A 7,076-nucleotide genomic window follows, 5' to 3' on the forward strand; every position below is an offset into this window, starting at 1 on the left:
AGAAAAATCTAAATTTTTATAATATGGTTATTTTGTTTTTTAAAAAATTATTTTAATAGTTTTAAAGTAAACAAATTTGATAGAAGATATTCTTTTTTTTATCAGATCTTTATTATTCAAAATCATTAATTGTCATATATACTTTACCCACATTAGGTAATTCCGTAATCTTTATTTAAGGAAATAATAAATGATATTAATAATGAATTTATGGTTAGTTTAATAAAATGTTTATTATATAATTAGATGGACCAACCTATTTGTCTAATAATTCTAAGAATCATCCTAGTGATGACATGTGTCTATAAAAACAAGTTGTAATGTTTCACAAATAATATATAGGGGATAGACCAGAATGATGACTAATAGGTAGGATATAAGATACCAAAATGCCTAAACCTACTTCCATCTCGAAGTACCTGCATGATAGATTCATCATGTTTATCGTTCAGTTATTTCGATTAACCAATTCGTAAATGGTAATCAATCATCAAAACTGTAACGTCCTGACCGTCCACAGCTAATGGGCCTCCCACGTCCGCTCTCTCGGTCCATGAGTCCCATTCTTTACAACCGGCTGTGCTTTATTTTTTGGAGATTTATTAGTCATGTTTACGACCATACTATCACCACATGATCTTTCTCCATACTTTGGCTTCACTCGCGCGATATCGCGATTCACTTTCCAATAAGTCACCCATCATTGTATTACTTCAGGTCAAGCACACGCTTAACTCTGGAGTTATAAATATATGTGTGCCCGAAAAGATAAACGCACTTCGATGACATATGTAGCCAAATTAATTATATTAAACGTTTCCATATATCACAAACCGGGATGTTACAATTCACCCCTTCTCACATAATGCAACGTCCTTGTTGTGCTCCAAGATCGTTACCCGTGTTACTGTGAGCCTTCACTGACTCCACACTCGTCTGGTTTCGGCTCTGATATCATTTGTAACACCCCACCTGTCCACGGCTAATGAGCATCCCACATCCGTTCTCTCGGCCTGTGGGCCCCATTTTATACGATGGGTGGTGCATTAATTTTTCGGAGACTTATCAGTCATGTTTACTAATTCCTGGAATCTCCACATGACATTTTTTTTTGCTTTGGTTTCACTCGCACGATACCGCAAATCACTTCCTGATAAATAACTCATATTTTTACTTTTCTATTTCAAGTAAGCTTAACTCTAGAGTTCTAAACATATGTGTGCCCAAAAAGGTAAGCGCGCTTTGGTGACATATGTAACTAAATTAATTGTATTAAACCTTTGTATATACCACAAACCGGGATATTATGGAAACAATATGTATATCATAATCCCTTGAATGATCTTCATCAGTTATGTCATCTCTAATGTAAAGAAGCAAATCATCTTTGTTGCTTAACCCTAAAATATATTTGATTAAAATACAAAAATATTATTTGCAAGATTTCAAACAAAAGTTAAATAATTTGTAAATATTTTTATTTTGAAAATAGAACATCCAAAATTTCAGAAGCAGCTCTGATACCAAGAGTTTATAATAGCAACTCGACCGCTCTTCCTTTGTTCCAGTCTATCACAGGACGAATCTCTAAAACCTATACCACCCAAATTATAATTTATATGAATGAAGTCAAAGTTTAAATTGGAAAATGACAGTTAAAAGTATATACCATCGACCAAACCTGTGCGATTGTAGCGAACATGTTTGGTGGATGGTAATTCACAGGCTGGGCTTCCAACCGTTAGGATGAAGCACTGGTCTTGCTCCTCAACTCTTAAATGTCTTGTTGTTCAAGCCACTGTTTCTAAGCTGTGGTCGGAATAATAACAGGCTTCACAATTCCATTTCGACGTCCCCTCAGGTGCTGTTCAAGTCCATCGACAAACAAATCAGAGACACAATCCTTGCTAAGAAGGCAAGGAAGAACTTCACCACCTTAATGCAGGTGTGGCTGAGACACGAATGATCGTACCCGTTTAATTTGATTCTTCTTAGGCGCTTTCTTATTTTTTATTCTTTTTGTACGAGAAACAGCCACTAGCTTAACCTTTTTTATTGCTCAAGATGCTTCATTTATAATGATTATCGCTGTCCTTAGCTAGGGTTCTTAACATAATTAGGATTAAAAATAAATAAAAAATGGCTGTTATTAGAAAAAACGTTTCTTAGTTAAGGACAAAAAAAGACGTCTCCTAAAGACACGTGTCTCTCATTGAAGGGAGTTTAGCTTTTTTCTCTTCACATCTTTCTCTCTCGACGGAAGACGATCTGGATTCACGGTGGGAAGAAGCGACCGGAGAAGCTGTTGACGAAGTCATCTTCCTCAGCCGTCACACCACCGTCTCGAACCGTACTGCTCTGCCTGTTCACCCCATCAGTATCTCTCTAGCTTGAAAGCTATCTCCTTCTTCAAAGGGTTTACTCTTCAGTTGACTTGTGGTGTCGTAGGTGGGGTTTGTGACTTTTTTCCTCAGTTCGATTCTAGACAACCTGAGCTCTACCATTGTCATGGTTTCTTTACTCAGGAAACTGGTTCCTCAATCAGAGTACCGCAAGTATGAAAAACTTTTTTTCCTTATGCTCATATTAGTTAGTTTCTTTGTTATGTTGTTCACATTGAGAAACGTTTTAGCTCTGTATATATACACCTTAAGATTCTGAAAGAAACATGTTTTACCCGTTGCTGAGATAATCTGTTTTGTGTTTCAGTATTTTATATCACATTGACTTAGTTTTAATGTTAAATAACCAATGGCAGACTTCTAGGAGCTGTTGTGGTGATGGCAGCAAATGCAGGAGGAGCATGGACTCCAATTGGTGATGTTACGACAACTATGCTATGGATTCATGGTCTTGGAGTTCTCTGGGTCTTGACAGACGCCATCCACTACGGTGAATCAGAAAGACAAAAGCTCAAAATACCTCAAGCCTTATCCTTCACTAGTATAGAATGAATTATCCAGTAAGATTTATGCATTTCGAGTTTTTATGTGTTGTCTGGAAAGTGTAAGACTAGTTTGAGGGAACCAAACTCTTCAATTGCAGAAATGTCTCTGATCTTTTTCAAAGTTTCTTTGCTAGGTTGTTTCATCTAAGCCCTGTCAACAGGTATTGCATGTATTGAAGAGTACCGTGTTCCTCTTCATCCTCTTCTTTTTCCTCTAGTCCTTCTTCCTCCTTGTCCATGGCTTCCATTGTCTTTGAGCTTTTGCCATCTAAACCTCTCTGCATTTTAGATCAAGGAAAATATTTACTAAGAGACAACATAAAGTTCTACCAATAATTTACACTTTTGCTATTGTTTCTTAACATTATCTCTTAGTATAAAAAAAAAAATAAAAAAAGCTAAGAACTCAAAATTTTGTCCCAGCAATAATGTTGCTCTAACATACTTATCAAAAAAAAAACTATATCCCACACCTTTCCCCCATGAGTTAGACGCAAAGGAGGGTATTGTTTCAAGTGGCCATAAAGGCGTTGAGCAATGACCAGCCAATACTAAAGCACGGACAAATGTTCATGTTTCAAAATTTCAAATCCATCAGATTCGAAGAGAAATATTGAAGAGGTTTTGTTTTTGTTACCTTGTCATCAACATTACGGTAATGCACCAAACTTTTGATTTTCTACTTTTGCACCTTTGATATCTTTCATTTTCCCTAAAAGGATTTTATAACCGTCGTCGATTATTGATATGAATTCTCTAGCGGGCTGAAACAAATTCACTTATTTGCCCTAATAAACGCCAACAAAATGTGTTGAGAAAACAAACCAAAAAACAGTTGCCTTGATCATCACTTTAACAACACAGAGCTAATGGATCATGAATTTTCACCTGTTGGTCGGTCGATTTGAAACAGTTGGGTTGATCAGAAGAAAGTCATTATGTTCTTTACATGACTAACCGCGTAATAAAGTTCAGTTAAGCCTACTAACTGATAAACATGAATATTAACTAAAAACTGTATCAATTTTAAAGTTTAATTACTGTTTATAATTTAGGGTCCAAGCACGTTGAGAAAAATCATATTCTGGAGCAACCTCGACACTGAAACCTTTAACTAACTTCTTACGTGGTTTTACATCTAAGTCTAACAATCATTGGATCTAACGTCACCGAGTTTTGCAGGTTTCTTCCATGGACTCGTCATGAATCTATCATAATTAGATGTCAATTTGGATGATGATCCACCACCAAGTCTTTGATTTGTTTTTAGCTGGTGGTGTATGATCTCTGAGAACAGTGGAAATGTGGTTTGATTCTTAATCCATTTATAACAAGCAAAAAAAAAGAACCAAAAAACCCCTAAAACAGTGCTTCAATGCATATCTAACTAGTTTGTCTATGGCAACCACCTCTTCTTTGTCTTCTTATAACTGCTAGTTGGTGAAAGCTCCATCAAGTGATGGTTTCTTGAAAACTAATGAACAACAAAAGGAAAAAAACACACACACACAAATATCAACCAAAAGTTGATCTCTTTTTTTTTTTTTTTTTTTTTTTTGCTTTTAGTAAACATGGCAAACCTTGGACTAAACCCACAAAACAATGGTTTTAGATAAAAAAGTACTATGTATTTAGAAAATGTCAATTTCAGAAAGTTAAAAATAGTGCTAGTTAATCCTTTTACAACTGACTTAGAGCATCTTAAAAAAGATACTGTATTTTAAAATTTGCAAAAATTCATATTTGAAGTTTAAAAGAATTTTTTCTAAATGAAAAATTTCAAAGTATCTATATTTTATACTATGGTATTTATTTTTTTCATAATTAATTTAAATCCATAAAAAAATTTATAAATAACTAGCACACATATAAAAATATTACAGCAATATTAATTAATAAAATGATAAACTAAAATATAAAAATTTACACAAAATACATAATTAAATGATAAATTACAAGAAAATACCATATTGTTCCATGAAATTATTCTGTAATTCTCCGATATATAAATATTATCTTAAAGTTATTATTTAATTTTATGTGTATAGTTTAAATTTACCAAACAAGTTTGAAATAATTATGAGATATAATTTTTAAGGGTCAAAACGATAAAAGCTAAAATATTTAAGAATCATAAATGTGATGTTTAGTAAGGAGTAAAATAAAAATAAAATACGAAAATTCAAATTTGAAGTTTTGAAATTTTTTTTTGGAGAACAAAAAAACTTCGTATTTGAAGTTATAGAGTATTTTTTGGAGATGTTCGTAGACCATCTTCAATGTATTTTGATATTTTTTCTCTAAAATAAAGGATTTATATAATAGAGATGTGATTTGCCCAAATTATTTCTCTAAGATCGCAATCTCTACATAGAGTAAAAATATAAGAACGTTACTTCTTCCTCCATAAATAGAGGGAAAATAATAATTTCTAGAAGAATAAACATAGAAGTAGGATAGAGTATTTTTTTTTCTAAGTACTATTATAAAGATGTAGAGTTCAAATCTCATAAAACATCATTTTTCTGTTTTTGGAAGTTATAATTTGCTGGGCATGTCAGTAAGTTTGTGTTATTGATTATCCAAATACTTCTCGCCGGTTTCTTCGGTATGCTTTCAGATTCAGTGGATAAATGAAATAAATAAAAAGGCCATAACTGAGCAGATGCGGATCAAGGTGAGAGAGGGAAGATGACTACTTGATGAAATCGTTGAAGGAGAAAACTGGTCGATAGAATTTAGGTTTGTGTTGGGCAACATTACACTGTGTGCATACCGTACATTCTATTGAGACAATATATCAATTTTTTTTATTTTAGCAAAATTCTCTATTTATTTCAACATTACACTGTGTGCATACCATCATAAAAACGTCGAAGTTTGGCAACATATGCTTAATCCTTATATGTTTTCTTAAGAATACTTCTTGAATACAATTACAGTTAATATTCAGTATCATATTAACATAATCTTAAGTTCTTTTTATTTTATTTTTGTCTTTGATCTATTCTTAATATTCACTATGAAATTTCTAAGAGCAGCAACATTAATCAGTTTATAACATATATAATAATGGGTCCTACTAGTTACAATGAAATTCTGTTTTAATTCTAAACTAAACGAAAAAAAGAAGAACATTATTGTGTTATTGAAGTTATAGAAAGTGATTTATACTCTAAAACACATTTCTAAGTTTTTATTTCGTTTTAAGACACTTCCACTACTAAAGTAGTTTCTTATAGTTGTTTTACAAATTTACATTTAACTACAACAAGCTAAATTATATATTTGTTTGTTGACCTATGTTCTGTTTTATTTTTAAAAGTATTTGAATTTTAAAATTTAAGAAAACAGCAAAACATTTTGACTAAAATTTTCTTACATTTTTGACAAACAAAAAGAAATCGTCAGATGCCACCTTCCGAAAATAAAACATTATAACTTTATATTATATTAATTATAAATTTTTTTTTTTGATAATCCAGGGTTCCCCACTTACGTGGGTCATTCCCTGGGTCCGGTTAGGCAGCGGTCCACTTCACCCGGAAGGGCTTAAACCTGGGCTGGGGACAAGACCCAACATCCAGTACCGCATTTGATGACAGGATGGGCAGTTCCTCTCCGTCTGGCGTCGAACCCGGGAACATGACAATTGGCCCCCAAAGTTCTTACCAAACGAGCTACCACATCCCGTCAAAAAAAAAAACTCTCATGTTGTGAAAAGCTTTCACATTTTTCTCAGAAAGATGCCAAACAACTATCAATAGTTTATGAATCTATCACGTATAAAGACTTTTTTAGTCGAACGACTTTTTTTAGTCTAGAGATTTTATACTTGAAGGATAATTAAATACCTACAATGCCAATTTGCAAAGCTAACGACTATCGTATTACAAAAAGAAATATTTCTTCTCGACTTATCATCAGCAGACAATATTTCGTTATCCTATTATATCTTCTGAATATCTTCAAAAATCTTTTTCCATTGTGCTTCGGCTCCAACTAGTATTTTCTATCGTGCCAATCATATCTTCATGAATCATCCTGAAAATCAATACACATACACAAAATATTAGTATCATGTCTTACTTCTTGTGTCATCAAGAAGCGGTTTATGCAACTTCATGCA

The 7,076-nt window shown here is 33.0% G+C and overlaps 1 long non-coding RNA gene and 1 pseudogene across 1 annotated transcript; one reads left to right on the plus strand and one right to left on the minus strand.

The window, feature by feature from the left end:
- Nucleotides 1-858: 858 nt before the first annotated feature.
- Nucleotides 859-4,151, minus strand: LOC106330052 (annotated as a pseudogene).
- Nucleotides 2,140-3,270, plus strand: LOC106332662. The gene is made up of 3 exons (XR_001268145.1): nucleotides 2,140-2,377; nucleotides 2,449-2,555; nucleotides 2,759-3,270. It is a non-coding gene; the product is annotated as an uncharacterized LOC106332662 (long non-coding RNA).
- Nucleotides 4,152-7,076: the final 2,925 nt, after the last annotated feature.

The sequence above is a fragment of the Brassica oleracea genome, chromosome C3 (assembly GCF_000695525.1).
Source record: "Brassica oleracea var. oleracea cultivar TO1000 chromosome C3, BOL, whole genome shotgun sequence".
NCBI lineage: Eukaryota > Viridiplantae > Streptophyta > Magnoliopsida > Brassicales > Brassicaceae > Brassica > Brassica oleracea.